Below are 19,775 nucleotides of genomic sequence, written 5' to 3'. Positions count from 1 at the left end.
TTCTCACGTGGCCCATTACACGACATGGCCAAAAGGATGTGGATACCCCTTAAAATTAGTGGTTTTGGCTATTTCAGCCACGCCCATTGCTGACAGGTGTATAAAATCGAGCACACAGCCAGCCATGGACAAACACTGTCAGTAGAATGGCCTTACTGAAGAGCTCAGTGACTTTCAACGTGGCACCGTCATAGGATGCAACCTTTCCAACAAGTCAGTTTGTCAAATTTATGCCCTGCTAAAGCTGTCCTGGTTAACTCTAAGTGCTGTTTTTGTGAAGTGGAAATGTCTAGGAGCAACAACAGCTCAGCCGCAAAGTGGTAGGACACACAAGCTCACAGAACGGGACCGCCGAGGACTGTCCTTGGTTGCAACACTCACTACCGAGTTACAAACATCAGCATAAGAACTGTTCGTAGGGAGCTTCATGAAATGGGTTTCCATGGCCGAGCAGCTGCACCCAAGCCTAAGATCAGCATGCGCAATGCCAAACATCAGTTGGAGTGTTGTAAAGCTCACCGCCATTGGACTCTAGAGCAGTGGAAACACCTTCTCTGGAGTGATAAATTACTCTTCACCATTTGTATTTATTTATTTAATTTTACCTTTATTAAACTAGGCAAGTCCGTTAAGAACAAATTCTTATTTACAATGACGGCCTACCCGGGCCAAACCCGGACGACACTGGGCCAATTATGGGACTCCCAATCACAGCCAGATGTGATGGAGCCTGGATTTGAACCAGGGACTGCAGTGACGCCTCTTGCATTGAGAAGCAGTGCCTTAGACCGCTGCGCCACTCGGGAGCCCCTACCCGAGTGGCGCATGCCAGGAGAACTCTGGCAGTCCGACAGACGAATCTGGGTTTGGTGGATGCCAGGAGAACCCTACCTGCCTGAATGCATAGTGCCAAGTTTGTTGGAGGATGAATAATGGTCTGGGGCTGTTTTTCATGGTTCGGGCTAGGCCCCTTAGTTCCAGTGAAGGGAAATCTTAACCATACAGCATACAATGATATTCTAGATGGTTCTGTTCTTCCAACTTTGTTGCAACAGTTTGGGGAAGGCCCTTTCCTGTTTCAGCTTGACATTGCCCCCGTGCACAAAGTGAGGTCCATACAGAAATTGTTTGTCGAGATCGGTGTGGAAGAACTGAACTGGCCTGCACAGAGCCCTGTCCTGAACCCCATCAAACACATTTCGGATGAATTGGAATGCCGACTGCGAGCCAGGCCTAATCGCCCAACATATACTGAATTTCTGAACAAGCATTTCGCAACACTCACATTAACATCTGCCAACCATGTGTATGTGACCAATAAAATTTGATTTGAATGGAAGCAAGTCCGCGCAGCAATGTTCCAACATGTAGTGGTCAAACTATAGCTTAATCATATTTAGGAAGTACATTTCCTCGGAGACATACCTGCCTCGTTCTTATTTGCCCATGCATCTAGTTGAGACCACACATATAGCCAATAGAGGCACTTGATTTTTGTTATTTAAAAAAAAAAGTAATTTTATTTAACTATGCAAGTCAGTTAAAAACAAATTCTTATTTACAATGACGGCGTGCACCAGCCAAACCTGGACGACGCTGGGCCAATTGATCTCCCAACTAGGAGAGTAGAACTGAACTTGAAGCAGTGAATGATAGGAGTCTCTGAATAGTGCGACAACGAGGTGCTTTTAATACAATAAATTGGCTAACGCATAGCATACAAAACAATAAGATGACCTTTTTCAAGTAGCTTAAGCTGCGGGACAAAAATATATTTTAATTTGAATGTTGTCTGTCTGACCGCCCGTCCGCTTCCGCACTGCGAGGGTGTCAGCCCTCTACACAGATGCACACAAACATATGTGCACACACACACACACACACACACACACACACACACACACACACACACACACACACACACACACACACACACACACACACACACACTCTTACCTCTCTTTCACACACTCAGGCAGTATAACTTATAGCCCAGTCTACAGTGAGATGTATCGACTCCCACTGATCGAATGCCAAGTATTTCCAAATAGGGTCTTATGCTGCCTTCATCCTAATGTGAAAATATGTACGATTCCCTCTCTGTCTCTCTGTCTCTCCGTCTGTCTCTCCGTCTGTCTGTCTCTGTCTCCCTCTTTATCTCCCTCTCCCTCTCTTTTTCCAAAAGGTGTGTGTTTGCAGTGTGGTGTTAAAGTCAGGGTCCTGATATTAACGGTAACTGTTCCCACCTTCCACCAGCCCAGTGCAGGAAATCAAAGAGGCACATTCCCAGCATTCCATGGTGTGTCCCTGAGCCGGGGTCTTGTGTGTCTGCCCGGCTCACTCCCCCTACAACCACTCTGGAATATGGGAATAATATGGTAACACTGTGTCCATGGATACATAAATCCAAATTCCCTGTCTAGGGTATGTGCATGTTTTTTTGTTTTGACCGGCATTGCAATTTAAGACTTTCACTTTACGTCCCGTTACAGTATCTGGTGGAACTGTGGTAAACATTAAGACAGGACAGTTTAAAACTATAATGCAGGTTGTGGTTGAAATTGGACATTCGTGTTCTATGTGGACTTCTCTCTTCATGAGTTGAATTTTAATTGAATATGCTAGGTGTTAGCTTTTCTCAGTGAATAACATGGTACAATAGGCCGCCTGGCTACCACGACCAGCTGACAAGCGTGATTATTTCCGAGCCAATTAAAAGCGTTAACGTAGCTGGGCGTGGTCAAAAACTTTTTGGACCACACCCAACTCGAATGTGCAGTTACTGAAGATTCCGAGCTTTAGCACCTTAGTGTTGTACGCCACCTGACAGCAATAGTAATGAGGGTACAAGACCAAAAGGCTCTTTTACTCATTTTTATATACGATGTGTGAATATGTTGTATAGACCACCTATATATGTATTCTGTAAAAACACATGAATGTGTGTGAAACGCATAATCCGAAACGTATGTATGTGAAAACGTGCCTTTGGAATTTTCTCCAACATTAGTAGCCTAGTCAAGGATTCACCATGAAATATACAGTATATTGGCACACTTCACTGGTTACAGACCAAGCGGAATGACCAAGACCTTGATTTTGGAGGTTTAAAATATCCCTCTGGTGGCCAAGTTGACCTATTTTTAATTGGCTGATGCGGAATTTGTTACAGAGAGAAAGTTTCAACCTTATGTTTAAGTAAGTGGTCGTTAGTATGGCTGCACAGAGTTGAAATGGAATTGAACTCAACCCTGGTTATAATGCCTGTCTGATAGTGTTTTTGTTACTGGCTGTTGTTGGAGCACATCTCCTCTCATCTCCCCCTCTCCTTTCCTCTCCTCTCCAGCTGGGTAAATGGGAGAGGGAGAGAGGGATAGAAGTGCGTAATCACAGTGTAATTCTGGTGAAGGAATTAGGAAAGAGGCGGAAACGGACGGAACATTGATCTGAGGATTGTCGGACAGATGTTGGGTGGGTAATACATCTTAATGGCTGCAGCGGAGTGGTACATAAGCTTTCAGCAAACACCGTTTGAGTCAGCAAAGGCAGTGGGGAGGTGGGGGGTTGAAACATAGGAAGCCATTTTGGCCATGGCCAGAGATGGCTGTGGGACTGAGGGTGAATGGTTTGCTTTTCGGTCTTCATTTAACTGGGTCCTCGTGTGGAATGTTGGACATCTGCACGTACAGTAATACCTACGGATGGATGTGACCATTTGAAGTAATGCCTATTCGATGGATGTGGCAAGTGGACGCCACTAAAAGTACTATTTGTATAGCGTGAACTGTGTCCTACTGTGACATTAGGGATAGGGGTAACTATCGAGGAGATACTTGGTCATTCGAGAGAGAAAAGGGGAATCTGAATGTGTCTGGGGGATCATTTAGAGGGATCATTTTCCTGAACGATGGCGGGAGGAGGACGTTACAAGAACTGATGCTCACGCTTTAGGGTTTCAAGGAGGGTGGGGTGTTGGGTTGGAGGGGGGGTGTTAGGTAGATGCAGCAGCCCCCGGAATCCCAGAGTCCCATTGCTGGGTTACAGGCAAACATTCTTAACACCTCATGAATCTCACCTGGCTGCTGCTGACAAAGTCTGCAGTGTTTGGGCACACATGTACGTTTACATTCGCCCACATATGTGGTTTCCATATGTTGGATACCGTTCCATTTATTTCATTCCAGCCAATACAATGAGCCCATCCTCCTATAGCTCCTCCCACCAGCCTCATACACACTCTCTTAGCAGCAAGATTGGTGCAGAAATGATTGAGCTCATTCTTTGATAGATAATCTGTTGGGCTCCATTATTCAAACAAAGTTAATCCCGAATGTTTTATTTATTTAACTAGGCAAGTCGGTTAAGAACAAATTCTTATTTTCAATGACGGCCTAGGAACAGTGGGTTAACTGCCTTGTTCAAGGGCAGAACGAAAGATTTGTACTTTGTCAGCTCGGGGATTTGAACCTTTCGGTTACTAGTCCAACGCTCTAACCACTAGGCTACCCTGCCACCCCAATGAAATGAATATTGGTGCTGGGCAAATAATCAATCCACTAAATAAGGAATCCTATTATAACAGACAGAAAGACAGAGAGACAAACAGACAGTCTGGCTGTGTCATGTCATCTACAGTTGAAGTCAGAAGTTTACATACACTTAGGTTGGAATCATTAAAACTCGTTTTTCAACCACTCCACAAATTTCTTGTTAACAAACTATAATTTTGGCAAGTAGGTTAGGACATCTACTTTGTGCATGACACAAGTCATTTTTCCAACAATTGTTTACAGACAGATTATTTCACTTATAATTCACTGTATCACAATTCCAGTGGGTCAGAAGTTTACATACACTAAGTTGACAGTGCCGTTAAACAGCTTGGAAAATTCCAGAAAATGATGTCATGGCTTTAGAAGCTTCTGATAGGCTAATTGACATAATTTGAGTCAATTGGAGGTGTACCTGTGATTGTATTTCAAGGCCTACCTTCAAATTCAGTGCTTCTTTGCTTGACATCATGGGAAAATCAAAAGAAATCAGCCAAGACCTCAGAAAATGTTTTGTAAACCTCCACAAGTCTGGTTCATCCTTGGGAGCATTTTCCAAATGCCTGAAGGTACCACGTTCATCTGTACAAACAATAGTGAGCAAGTATAAACACCATGGGACTACGCAGCCGTCATACCGTTCAGGAAGGAGACACGTTCTGTCTCCTAGAGATGAACGTACTTTGGTGCGAAAAGTGCAAATCAATCCCAGAACAACAGCAAAGGACCTTGTGAAGATGCTGGAGGAAACGGGTACAAAAGTATCTATATCCACAGTAAAACGAGTACTATATCGACATAACCTGAAAGGCCGCTCAGCAAGGAAGAAGCCACTGCTCCAAAACCGCCATAAAAAAGCCAGACTATGGTTTGCAACTGCACATGGGGACAAAGATTGTACTTTTTGGAGAAATGTCCTCTGGTCTGATGAAACAAAAATAGAACTGTTTGGCCATAATGACCATTGTTATGTTTGGAGGAAACATTGGGAGGCTTGCAAGCCGAAGAACACCATCCTAACCGTGAAGCACGGGGGTGGCAGCATCATGTTGTGGGGGTGCTTTGCTGCAGGAGGGACTGGTGCACTTCACAAAATAGATGGCATCATGAGGGAGGAAAATTATGTAGATATATTGAAGCAACATCTTCAGACATCAGTCAGGAAGTTAAAGCTTGGTCGCAAATGGGTCTTCCAAATGGACAATGACCCCAAGCATACTTCCAAAGTTGTGGCAAAATGGCTTAAGGACAACAAAGTCAAGGTATTGGTGAGGCCATCACAAAGCCCTGAACTCAAACCTATAGAAAATTTGTGGCCAGAACTGAAAGAGCGTATGCGAGTAAGGAGGTCTACAAACCTGACTCAGTTACACCAGCTCTGTCAGGAGGAATGGGCCAAAATTCCCCCAACTTATTGTGGGAAGCTTGTGGAAGGCTACCCAAAACGTTTGACGCAAGTTAAACAATTTAAAGGCAATGCTACCAAATACTAATTGAGTGTATGTAAACTTTTGATCCACTGGGAATGTGATGAAAGAAATAAAAGCTGAAATAAATAATTGTCTCTACTATTATTCTGACATTTCACATTCTTAAAATAAACTGGTGATCCTAACTGACCTAAGAAAGGGATTTTGTACTTGGATTAAATGTCAGGAATTGTGAAAAACTGAGTTTAAATGTATTTGGCTAAGGTGTATGTAAACTTCCCACTTCAACTGTATATGATGATTTATAACAGGGGTAGGCAACTAGATTTGGCCACTGTCTGAGAGGATGGTCGAGGGACCGGAACATAATTATAATCATTTGTACACTGCAAATTCACCACAACTAAGATTGTATTTGCAAGTGACAATAATTTCATACCTTGATTACATTGAGACACAGTCACGTCTCTTTTTTTTATTTTTATTTGTGGGAATACTTCGGAACAGATTCCCTAAATTAAACACATTTTTTGCTGAATTCCTGGTGATTTTACAGTTTTCTTTTTAACAAAGAAAATATGGTAAAAAAAAAAAACGTTTTTAGCAGACTTTTGGCCCACCTGCGGCCTTTTGCCGACCCCTGACCTACAACCTATATATGACCTCTAACTGTTTAAGTGTACAGTATTTGGGTCAAGAGAGTGATGCCCCTTCTGATTTATGCTCAACAGGCCTGGTATGGAGGCAAGCAGCTTACTTTTTCACAGATAATAAACTGAAGAGCATTCCAACCGGGACAGACAAAACATCGTAAAGGCCTGGTATTGAACACGAGGCATTTTACTGTTGACTTGTCAGCGACAGCCTGGCATCATGCTTTAGATTCACCCTTTGGACTGTGTGTGAACGGGAACGTGCAGACCTATACATGGGCCATGGCAACAGGCATTGAGGCACTGTGGATCAAGGTTTGTTAGCTAATCGATAGATACCCTACCGTCTAGTCTCCTTAAACTGCTCCACAGTGATCCCATATTATAAAAAGTGTTCCCGCATTATAAACAGTGTCGAAACAGCAGATGGACATGAACAAGGCTCTAATATGCCTGATATATCTCATGGTGGTCGTAGCTGCACTATGAAACGCTGCCTTTTACCGTAATAATCATGCTTAATGGATTCCGTCCAACATTTCAAATAAATTATTTTAGTTTCCTACCACGATACAGGGGTTCTTTTTTTTCACCACAAAATTGGTCACATTTCTGATCCTAGCAAGAGAATGTCACCATGGCAATGTGGTTGTGTAATATAATTGGATGACCCGTGTTGTAGGTAGAATACAGCAATTTATTTCAACAAAACCTAATACTGTACCAGCCAGAGGAGGCTGGTGGGAGGAGCTATAGGAGGACAGGCTCATTATAATGGATGGAATTTAATAAATGGAACGCAGTCCAACATGTGGTTTCCATATTTTTGATAATACCTTTCCATTGATTCCATTCCAGTCTTTACAATAAGCCCATCCTCCTATAGCTCATTCCACCAGCCTCCACTGGTACCAGCCTAACATTTACTAACAACACTTCCTATGTTGGTGTTTTTCTATTGCCTTATAGGCTAATGGTGCTGGGTTTATCAAGGACATAATAACATATGGCCTCAGTGAACTGCTGTATAGCTGGGATGTTGTCTATAAACATGTATCTGTCCTTCTACATCCCCTGTATGTTTGGCTTTTGGTTCCTGTGTGGTCCAAACAGCTTACTGTGTGTACGCTGGTCTTACCTTCCCTTATGTGCGGATGTGTGCGTGCGTGCGTGTCTGTCGTGCAGGCTTTTGCTTCGACCCTGCTTTAACACAACACATTTTGCTAATGAGCAACTCATCAGGCTCTGATTAGCTGAACAAGGTGTGTTAGAACAGAGCAGGATCTCCAGCCTGCCTACAGCAGCTCTTCAGGCAGAGGGTCCCCCGCCTCACTGATTATTTGGGACCTAGATCCATAACACTGTCACCTGCATGTTGACACAGGCCTAGTGCCCTTATCAGTGACAGAAGCCAGGCTGTGGACACCAGCCAATGCCGGAGTCAACCCCGTGTTCCACAGCTGGCTACTGGAGATCCCAACGCTCTATCTAGGCCCTGTTCTCGCCAGCCACCAACCAGCCTGCCACCACCACACACATACACTGTACACACACACTGTACACACACACACTGTACACCCAGGCCCCCTGCCACGTTCCTCTCCTTCCCCTGGTTTCAGAGTACATTGTGTCAGAATTGTCCCAGCCACACCCCTCTCCTCTCCCCCTTTCACATGCCCACGCAGATCACACACTTGCTTGTGAAGGCTTTCCCGGTAATGGCAGGCCAAAGCCACCCATGCACATACTCACTCACACACCTCTTTCAAGACACACACACACTATCAGAACAGTAAACAATCGCGGCCTCAAACCATACACACGCGATCCCACACACACACACCTCCCCTCACTCACACACTGGCAGTCAGGCAAGCAGGATAAGGAACAGTACGGTCTGTAAAGTACTGTCTGTGGAACCTCTCCTCTCCCAGGTCGAGACATTCACTTTACTGGAGCGGTAGTAGTGGTTGTATGTCTGTACACACTGGTTGTGCAAAGATATACATTATGTGTGTTAAAGTGGAGAAGACTCCAAAGAGCCCAGGGGCTGTGGCTGCCTGACTAATGGTGCCTGTACAACACACTTTGCATATGCTGCTGCTACTCTGTTTATTATATATCCTGATTACCTAGTCACTTTTACCCCTACCTACATGTACATATTGTATTACCACAATTACCTCGTACCCCTGCACATTGACTCGGTACTGCTGCTCCTTGTATATAGCCTCGTTATTGTTTTAAATGTGTTACTGTTTCCTTTTTTATTTACCTAATATTTGTCTTACTTTTTAACTCTGCACAGTTGGGAATGGCCTCGCAAGTAAGCGAGGCCTGTTGTATTCGGCGCATGTGACCAATTTGATTTGATTTTGAGACTAAACTCCAGTAGGAAGTGTATAGAAGTGTTAGCGCCTAGCGGGTTAGCGGTTATCTTCTCCCTTTTACAGCCCATCGATTGTACCCTCCCTGTGCAATATGCCACTCTGCAATAAGAAATGGTTTCCTGGTTAACAGACCAGCGCTGCCAGTATAGTGTGTGCACTGTATAGATGTGTCCTAGCTAGAAGAATTCAGTCCACACCTCATGTCAAGTAAGCAACCTTTTTATCCTTGCGCGGCTAATACGGAAGATTGAATACATTAGGGGGAAAACATCCAAACGGTTGATGACCCGCCACCACACCTTTGCGTTTGTGCTTATGTGGGTGTGCTTGCGTATGAGGCCCAGATTTGCTGCCTGTCTGTGGTTCAACCCAAACCCAGTCATTTCCCCTTGGGATTTCATCTCTATTTTAGAATGTCAAAAATCCCCTTTTGATGCTTATTTTAGGCCTATTTGCTTTCTCTCCACGGCCCAGATCATATTAATGATAGTTCTAGCGTTGAAGGTGGTACGTAATCAATCCTCTCGACGGCGGTGTGTGTCAACTAGGTGGTTGTTCGATGGTAATGCCTAACCTATAGCATTCACTTGTATATGTACCGTAGAAACACTCTACTCTGCCTGTTTTGACATGCTGTTTCCATATGCATGGTTCCACGCTATAACGTCATATAGCCTTAATCTGGATGAAACTAGCAAAATACAGAGCGTACTGTATTAAAATATAAATCTTCCTCCCACACATGTTGGAAAATTGTACTGTGTTACATGTTAGCCCAGAGATGTAGAGAGCTCTGAGTTCGTTTATCCTGCCCATACATTTCCAAAGAGAAATCGATAATTAAATCTGAGACAATTGTTTTGAACTCCCTCTCTCCTTCTCTTATGGCGGGAAGGTTAATGCCTTCACATCTCCCCTCTCCTCTACTCCTCTTTCTGCTCCATCCCACACTCCTCCTCACATGGCCACCATCATCTCACTTCATTAATAAAACACGGCTTTCCTGCTGTAAAATTCCTGTTTATTGAGAAAGCTGGTTCTGGAGTCGACCCAAAAACAGCTACCACATGCGTTTGTGTGCTTGCGTGCCCACGAGTGTGTGTGCGGGCGCTTATTTGTGCGAGCATCCATTCAACCACACCTACAGGTTTTTTTTCTCCCCAACTATTTACTGCCCGTTATAGCCTCAAATGTGACAGACTGTAAATATTCCTACTTTGCTTTTTAATACCAAAATGTGCAACATTTCAGGAACGTTTATGTTTTTAAGATCCCTACCCATCGAAAGAAATAATAACGTCTTTGTTACACTGCCAAAACGTGTTGCGCCGCTTTCTCCATCCATATGAAGCAGGAAAACCAGAGTTTTGGGGAAAGTCTGCATTCTCCAACCAGATGACCAGCTGTGTTACAGTATTCACCTGGGTGACTGGCGAGTGTTGATGACATCATTCTCACACATGCTGAGCGGTTATTAAAATCAGTTATTTTTCTATAAAACGTCTCTTCAATGTGACTGTTGTCTGGCCATTGTCATAACCTCAAGGTTGTAAGTGTCTGAGGTGGGACGTGGAATAGTGCAGCAATTAAGAGTTGCTCTAATGCTGTACAGCCAGTTCTCTGTTCTCCGGACTGTGCTGATAGCTCAATACACGGGACATGGATTGCAAATCTTAGGCATGTTTTTTTGCTAGGTTTAGATCTGCTAGTTCAAATTCACAGATCAATCAAGTCAATGGACTGCTTGGATACTCACTTTACGCGCCAACGGTTCACATAGAGATAAAATAATGAATGGCGAGCCTAAGATGTTCAATAGGACTTGGTTAGTAAGTTGTTGTGTAGATACTCTTTTTACCACATTCATCATAGGCCATTTTGACGCTGTAATGAGACATTATCCACAAACACAGATCTACGATCAGCATTCAGCAGCACAACCGCGACCCGAAACTCCCAAAGTGACTACAGGAAACTGACCCGGGGTCTTTGCTTAGCTGAGCCTCCTGTGGTGATGAGGATTAGTGCTGGGTGACTATATCAGGGCCGTTACTGTCTATCTGTTTAATCAGCTAATTACTCTGATTAGTGATTACACATTGTGCCCCAGAGACAAGGCTACATGGAGAGAGTCACCAGGCTATCTTTCTGTTTTCTCTTTCTCCTTCCCCCTTTCTTCTTACCCCCCCGTTCCTTTTTTCTGCTTCCCCTTAAGGCGTCAGCATGCCTCAGTTCAGCTGGCGGCTAGCCGAAGTCAGCTAGGTGAACTGAATGAGTGTGCTCACATGCTCCCTTAGAAGACTGTCGCTTAGGGACGAGAAAAAAGCGGCAATAGTACTGTTTGTCAGTTTTGAGATGCCGTAGCCAGTATTCACTTCCTCAAAATAATCAGAATGAATCGAAGATAACTCAAGAAATCTGTCATTAATTTTGACGTTTTTGCAGAGGAGATATTAGTCGCGCAATATTACATCTAACTAAGATGTTTGGTGCATTATTTCTCAATGACAAAATGTGCGTGAAAAGGAGTCATCTCTTGTTGAATGACAACAAAGACTTTATTGAAGAATCCCTACAGTTGACTGACAAAGGGGCTCCCAAACTTCGGCAGGCCTCGAGAAAAAAATTCTAGGTGCCAGAACAGCCGACAAAACCCTTACCGAAGTTCAAAACAAACAAAAACGCAACAAAATGTCATCATATTATATGCACGAACTCTTCCGAACTGTTTTGGCTGGAAAGCATGCGAAAGGACTTTTTTACTCTGTCTCTCGCTCTCTGACTCTTCCAGCATCTATCTTTTCGCCTCTCTATCTTTTACAATCTTAGCCCGCCCTCTTTCTTTTTTTCTTCCCCTCACATTTGTCTCATCTCTCCCTCTCTTTCTCCTTCATTTCTCCTCTGCCGCTCTTCGGGATGAGAACCCCCCCCCCCTTTAATTAGCATAATTGATGGTTTCCGTGGCGCTGTTACCTATGCTTCTGGCTGGTGTGCGACACTGGGGAAACAAATTACCGTTCTTTGCGTAGGAGCAGTTCCTGCTCGGAAGGATTAAGGTCATTACATGGCAAGCGGAACTGGAATTCCAACCCAGTGCATTATAGCCTTAAACTTTAACCTACATCAAATACCCAAAGAGCAGGAAAACAAACAACTGTGTAATTAGTGGGTTTCCCAGATTTAAGGGGCAATCTGAAATCAAAAGCGGTTGCCGAGCCATAGGATCCATTGCCTGCATTTCAAGATCCCACTCCCAAAATAGCCACCCGTTTTGTCTAGACAAAAAATAAATAATACAAACTAACATTCCAGAACTTTGAGACAATGCAGTCGTCGGCTCTCAACTTAAACGTCGATAACATTTGCTGAAGTTGGGGACTTGCGAATTCCCTTGTGTGCTTATGCACAAATTGTTATATGTTTGCACACTGTGTAAAAAGGGATCTTTACAGATCGTTTCTGCAAATATAAACAACAGGCAGAAGCAGAACTGACAAGCAGAACAACAGACAGAAACAACATACTACGGACCTATGGACGGCTCGTCACAGAGGTGAGGAGTGGTGTAAAGATGGATGGCTCTTACAGGTGGTCCCACCGTTAAATCCCCTCTATAGGATAAGACAGTGGACACAGGGTGGGCCCTTAGAAGAAGCCACAAAATATGGACACGTGGATATACATAAAGGAACCATTGTTCATTGAAACAGAGGTCATTCATTTTGTTTTCTGTGCATCTGTGGAACTATTTGGCTGTGTCTTTCCTTTGACAATCTGCTTGTCAAGAACACTGACTCATTCAGATCTTTCGGAGTCTGCCAATAAACATCAGTCGTCAGTAGATGGATTTATCATCCCCCGGGGGGGAAAGTGGTTTTGCTGCAAAATCATTCACAAGTAACAACAGACAAGTCAACAAATACATTAAACACAAGATACACAGTAGGAACATAAACAATAAGACGGGGTTCCCCAACTTATTTGGCCCCTCAAGTTTTCTGAGAAAAAATTACGAATCATAATATGTAGGGAAATCTTTATTGTTGGGCATAAAAGACTGTTAAAAACACCAGGAAATCAGCGCCAAGTGATTTTAATTTAAGAAATCTGTTCCCAAGTATTCCCACGCATAATAGAGAGACACGTGATTGTATATAAATGTAAGCATGGTTTGAAATTATTATGTTTTAGTAAAACAATATATCTGTTTGGGCTTCTTGCAGTCAATTTGGAGTCTACAAATGATTAGCAATTATGTTCCGGCCCCCCGACCATCCGCTCAAGAACAAATCGGCCCGCGGCTGAGTCTAGTTGATGATCCCTGCTCTAAGATATACATTAGACATTGATGAAACATCTCGATGATGATCAGTGGAAACAGGATGCACCTGAGCTCAATTTCGGGTCTCATATTAAAGGGTCTGAATACTTTAGTAAATAAGGTATTTCTGTTATTTAAAAAAAAAAAATGTTTACCCCTTTTTTTTCCCCAATTTCATGATATCGAATTGCTATCTTGTCTTGTCACTGCAACTCCCCAACTGGCTCAGGAGAGACGAAGGTCAAGTTATAAGACCTCATAAACATGACCCGCCAAACCACGCTTCTTTACATCCGCCCGCTTAACCTGGAAGCCAGCTGCACCAATGTGCCAGAGGAAACACCGTTCAACTGACGACCGAAGTCAGCCTGCAGGCGCCCGGCCCTCCACAAGGAGTCGCTAGAGCGCGATGAGCCAAGTAAAGCCCCCCGCCCGGCCATACCCTCCCCTAACCAGGACAGCGCTGGGGTATTGTGTGTAGATTGATGAGGAAAAATTAATTTTAGAATAAGGCTGCAACGTAACAACGTGGAAAAAGTCAAGGGGTCTGATTACTTTCCGAATGCATTGCACATTAGACATTACACGTGGTTCCTGGGCAGGGTTCCCTTGAACAGAGGAATTACAGTAGGCCAGGAGAAGCAGAGCATGTCTTGTGATGACCACTCTTGGTAGATATCCTCTTTGACACGTCCTAAATCTGATGATCAAGCAGTTGGTCTAATACACCGTCGATGTTACTATAGCGCCAAGGCTGTGTGGGTGTGCACTGTGCAGCAGGCGCAAACCTGAACTGCAGTTGCCATGCCCGATGCCAGCAGGCAGAAGCCACAACAACCAGTGAAATGTGTGCATGTCGGGGGTATGTACCCCCCTTGGCCAATCAGGATGTGTTCTTAAACAGGATGTTGTCTTGTGGCACACGTGTTGCAGAAACAAGGAAATCAAGTCATGAGCAGCAGCCAGTCGGCAGACCGTATAGTAAGACTATTTGATACCATTCAGTTCAATTCAGTTTCACTTGAATGGTGCTGCTACAATTGCATTTACATTACATTGACATTTTAGTCATTTAGCAGACGCTGATATCCTGAGCAATTTACAGAAGCAGTTAGGGTTGTGTGCCTAGCTCAAGGGTACATTGACAGATTGTTCACCTAATTGGCTCGGGGATTCGAACCAGCGACCTTCCGACTCCGTGTGTGTGCGTCCATGTGTGCGTGTGTTGACGAGTGGAGCGTGGGCAGAAGCGAGGAGGCCTGGCTTGATTGGCAGCGGCGGGAACACTCACCCAGCAGAGCAGTGAGCTAATCAGATCTTCCTCAGCTTATGCTTTGCATGCAGGCACAATGGCTTCTTTTCTCTGGGGCCCCACGCCGAGCCTGGTATTTCCTGCTCGGGGCAGGCTTTGCCCAGATTAGAGGAAATTGATGTAATGGGTTTGATTTAGTGGCTCAAAAGCCGACATCCATATGGAGGGCTGGACTCTTTCTCTCCCATCTCATTACCTTTCTCTCTCTTTCACTCTCCCTCTTGCTTTCCTTCTCTCTCTCCTCTCTCTCGCTCACATTCTCTCTCTCGCTCACATTCTCTCTCTCGCTCACATTCTCTCTCTCTTCCTCTCTCTCTCTTCTCTCTCCTCTCTCTCTCTGCAGAGATTAGGGAGAGAGACAGGAAGTCAATAAAGAGGTAAAGGTACACCCCAGGACAGTGGCAGTTCTAGCTTGTATGGCTCCCTGGGCCACCCCCCCCCACACACACACACACACACACACACACACACACACACTAATTGTAATTTTTATTCAGACATTTGGAACAACACAAATAAGTAATCATAACATTTAAAACTATAAAAATATATACAAAAATAAGACACTTCAAACAAACACAAACTAAATTGCACAACTAATTGCATTAGTACTGTACATAGTTAGAGGTGCACTATTCCCTACCTCAGACTTCCAGTGGGGAGACCTGAGGTCACCCTAACCCGCCCCTCCCCATCTCGTACTTCTGAGTGGGAGACCTTCCCAGGCAGTAGCCTGCCTAGCTCACAAACTAGAATCAGGGCGCCCACTCCGACAAGGTTAAATGTCCCACACAGTGACATGATATCATTGACGTGACGTGCAAAAGAGTGATAGAAAACCAATCACGCAAATGTCACCGTTCCAAATTGTATTTTTTGTATTTTTTGTGCAGGCGCCCCCTGTCGCCTATACCTAAACCCGCTACTACCTCAGCGATTCAGGTCATACTGTTCAACTCCATTTGGCAGCACATAGCAGTTCTGCAATGCTTTCTAAAATGAAGGGCGTGCCTTGCCCAGCGATAACCTAAATGTACATTCATGGCACTGTACTGTCCAGCACTGACATTGATTCAGGATTTGCATTGACAGTATAGAGCGCTTTGCACAAACTCAAAGAGCTTTATGAGTCAATTTGTCCACCTACAATGTGTAGTACCCACGTTCATGTCATATTTGCCCACATTGGTGTAGTTTACAGAGTGTTGGGCAGTGGTCCTTGCTTTAAAAGGCTGCTGTTATCTGGTATGGTATATGTGTTGATGTTATTGTTCCCTGTTTGCCTGGGCAGCAGACCAGGGCTTCCTCCCTATTGGCTATCAGTCCACATGTCAGGTGTGTGTGTGTGTGTGTGTGTATGTGTATGTGTTTATGTGTATGGGAGGTGTATATGTGTACAGATGAACCTATAGGTCTATTTGTGGTTTTGTAGACTCAGTCATGTCTTCACATCCATAGGAAGATGCTAGACTCCCCCACACAAACCAAACAACCACACACTTCACACTCCACTGTCTGTTTACAGTGTCTCCGTTTAATATCTAAAGGTTCTCTTTAACCCGAAGGACGCAGATGACACGAGGTGACCAGGTGCTGCACCCAGATAGCTCTTAATGACTCATTAGCATATCCGTATGTTGGTGACAAAACTTGCCGTCAAGTTACAGTAGCTCGCCTCTGGTCGAACAAACAACCTCAAATGAATTACAATGTCGAAGATGCCAGAGGCTCAATCGCAGAATGACACGGCTAACGGGTAACTCCGGAACCATTGGACTTATATTAATTAGCCTTAGATGTGCCTGGGGTAGCAAAACAGTTGACCGCGCTAGTTAATGGCAATAACCCCTAGGCTTTAGCTTGATGTGCTATATAATTACATATACCAGTACAATGTGATTAGCTATGGCGTGCAGACACTAGGGTCAGAGAAAGGCCAGCTAGGGTGGCGCGGCGGAGGCTAAGGGACTTTCGCGACGAAAGCCAGGAAGGCTTAGATGTTCCCTATGCAGCAGTACGTTCCCATTTTTTACATTTTACATTTTTAGTCATTTAGCAGGCGCTCTTATCCAGAGCGACTTACAGTAGTGAATGCATACATTTCATTTCAGTGCTGTTCCCCAAGGTACCGCAGTGCTAAAGCTAACCCATCCATTGACTATGCATTTCTGGGGTCATTAACATAGCATCCAGCTGGCCCTCGTGACCTTACATGCTCGCTCTCGTCTCTACACTGAGTATACAAAACATTCCATGACATTGAGGTGAAAGCTATTTTCCCTTATTGATGACACTTGTTAAATCCACTTCAATTTGTGTAGATGAAAGGGAGGAGACAGGTTAAAGAATGATTTTTAAGTCTTGAGACAATTGAGACATGGATTGTGTATGTGTGCCATTCAGAGGGTGAATGGTCAAGACAAAATATTTAAGTGCCTTTGAGCGGGATATGGTAGTAGGTGCCAGGCGCAAAGGTTTGTGTCAAGAACTGCAACGCAGCTGGGTTTTTCCGCTCAACAGTTGCCCGTGTTTGTCAAGAATGGTCCACCACCCAAAGGACATCCAGCCATCTTGACACAACTGTGGAAAGCTGTGGAGTCAACATGGCCCAGCATCCCTGTGGAACGCTTTTGACATCTTGTAGAGTCCATGTCCCGATGAATTGAGTCTGTTCTGAGGGTAAAGGGGGTGCATCTCAGTATTAGGAAAGTGTTCCTAATGGTTGGTATACTCAGTGTATGTCTCTGTCAGTGTACACAAGGCGGATGTACGTCTTTAGTTTGTACAGGGAGGAGCTATGCCAGATGGGGTCGAGAAGCAGTGGAGGCTGGAGAATGGAGGGGCTCTTTAAAGTGACACCAGGCCTCTCGAGTGGCGCAGCGGTCTAAGGCACTGCATCGCAGTGCTTGAGGTGTCACTACAGACCCAGGTTCAATCCCAGGCTGTGTCGCAGCTGGCCTCGACCGGGAGACCCATGAGGGAGGCGGCGGACAATTGGCCCAGCGTTGTCCGGGTTAGGGGAGGGTTTGGCCGGCCGGGATGCCCTTGTCCCATCGCACTCTGCGACTCCTTGTGGCAGGCCGGGCGCATGCACTTTGACTTCGGTCGCCAGCTGTACGGTGTTTCCTCCGACATTGGTGCGGCTGGCTTCCGAGTTAAGCGACTGTCAAGAAGCAATGTGGCTTGGCAGGGTTGTGTTTCGGAGGATGCATGGCACTTGACCTTTGTACAGGAATTTCAGTGATGGGACAAGACTGTAACTACCAATTGGGGATAAAAAGGGCTAAAAATTACAAAAATAAATTAAATAAAAAAAGTGACACCAGCCTCCACTGGAGTAAACAGCCCTCCTTCTCTACTCCTTTTAGGTAATGACATGGAACAACCCACAGATCCATTTGACATTTCAGTCATTTGGCAGACATCCTTATCCAGAGCGACTTACAGCAGCAATTGGTGTTTAAGTGCCTTGCTCAAGGGCACATCGAGAGATTTTTCACCTAGTCGGCTGGGGGATTCGAACCAGCGGCCTTTCGGTTACTGGCCCAACACTGAGATATGACTAATCTAAAGCAACTCACTCAGATAGGGATATATGGTCAATTTGGATAATGTACTTCAATGTTTTTCTATGAATTAAGTCTCACTATGACCAGCTTTCAGTGAGAGGATTAGTCATTTCATGTACACAACATGGCAAGGTCAAGCTTTCGTATTTAGATGTTTTTCTAAGAATTAGAACGTTATTTGTAGCAGTATGTTTCGGGGTGAATACAGCGCTCTCTTGTGTTCTGATTTTATGAACACGGAATGCAAAAGCTCTATTAGACGCAAGGACGAGAACGACCCTCATCCAGCATCAACACAGTCAATGAATTAAAGTTCTGAGCAATAGAGAAAGTGAAGAGGATTGAGAGAGGGTGACTTTGGCCATTTCCTTCTACAAAAAGAGGGAAAATGGATCCCCCTCCTCGATACTGTCGCTCCCCACGGATTTTTCTAGCATGTGCTTTACGCACCACGCTACTCAGATAGATGATCCCTTTACGCACGCCTTTGTATATATTGTGTTATTTTTCATGTTGCCTTTATACACTGACGTGATAACGTTGTACATATTTTGTATAAATAGCGTCCAAAAGTGAAAAGGTTACAGACGCTGTCAAGGATCCCTCCGGAACATTCATTACGCACACCTGTCCCCTATTCCCACTGATTAGGCACACCTGGCCCCTATTCCATTTTTTTAAACATTTTTTGTCATTTTAGCAGACGCTCTTATCCAGAGCGACTTACAGTAGTGAATTCATACATTTCATGCATTTTTTTGTACTGGCCCCCCATGGGAATCGAACCCACAACCCTGGCGTTGCACACACCATGCTGCCGTTGCAAACACCATGCTCTACCAACTGAGCCACAGGGAAGGCCAGTATTCCCACTGATTGTATTTGTATATATGTGCCCTTTGTTCACCATGGTGCTGTTGATTATTGTTACAATGTCCGTTGGTGCATGTGAGTACCTGTGCTGTGTGTTTTGGGCTTCCGTGCCCTTGTGGATTGCGCAGATGATTACGGGTCTCGTCGTGTGCGTTAATCATTGTGAGCTGGTGTTATTTATCCGAGGTACTCCTCGCTCTTTTGTTTGGGTTTCAACCGTGTTTGTTTGGTCTTCGTGCCCTTACACGGCACGCCCTTAATTTGGGGCTTAATAAAAAAAACTATTACGCATTCCTGCGCCTGTCTCCCGAATCATTGTTACCAACGTGACAGACGCACAAATAATGAACTTTTTACTACTTTAGTAGACCAGTGAATTTCACCCGATATGGATGAAAATACCCTCAAATTAAAGCTGATAGTCTGCCACATAACCTCATGATGATGGTTAAATCCAAAGAGCTGGAGTACAGAGCAAGAAACAACAAAAGATGTGTCACTGTCCCAATACTTTTGGAGCTCACTGTATGTATTCAGTGTACTGTAAATATGATCTGTAAATAGTTCACTGCATTGTACTGGCAGCCTACTTGTTTTCCTTCTTGGATTACCTGCCATTTAGGGGCCTACCTTCCACTGCCCTCATCTCACTGGGGGAAAATCTGCTGTTGATAACA

At 44.5% G+C, this 19,775-nt stretch overlaps 1 protein-coding gene across 4 annotated transcripts in view; it reads left to right on the top strand.

The window, feature by feature from the left end:
• LOC106579329 (thyroid hormone receptor alpha) overlaps positions 1–19,775 on the top strand; it is a 151,290-nt gene that overhangs the window by 68,681 nt on the left and 62,834 nt on the right. The window lies entirely within an intron of this gene.

This window comes from Salmo salar, chromosome 19 (assembly GCF_965601325.2).
Source record: "Salmo salar chromosome 19, fSalSal1, whole genome shotgun sequence".
Taxonomy (NCBI): Eukaryota; Metazoa; Chordata; class Actinopteri; order Salmoniformes; family Salmonidae; genus Salmo; species Salmo salar.
The sequence above is the reverse complement of the archived record's forward strand: the minus strand, read 5'-3'. Positions and strand labels throughout refer to the sequence as shown.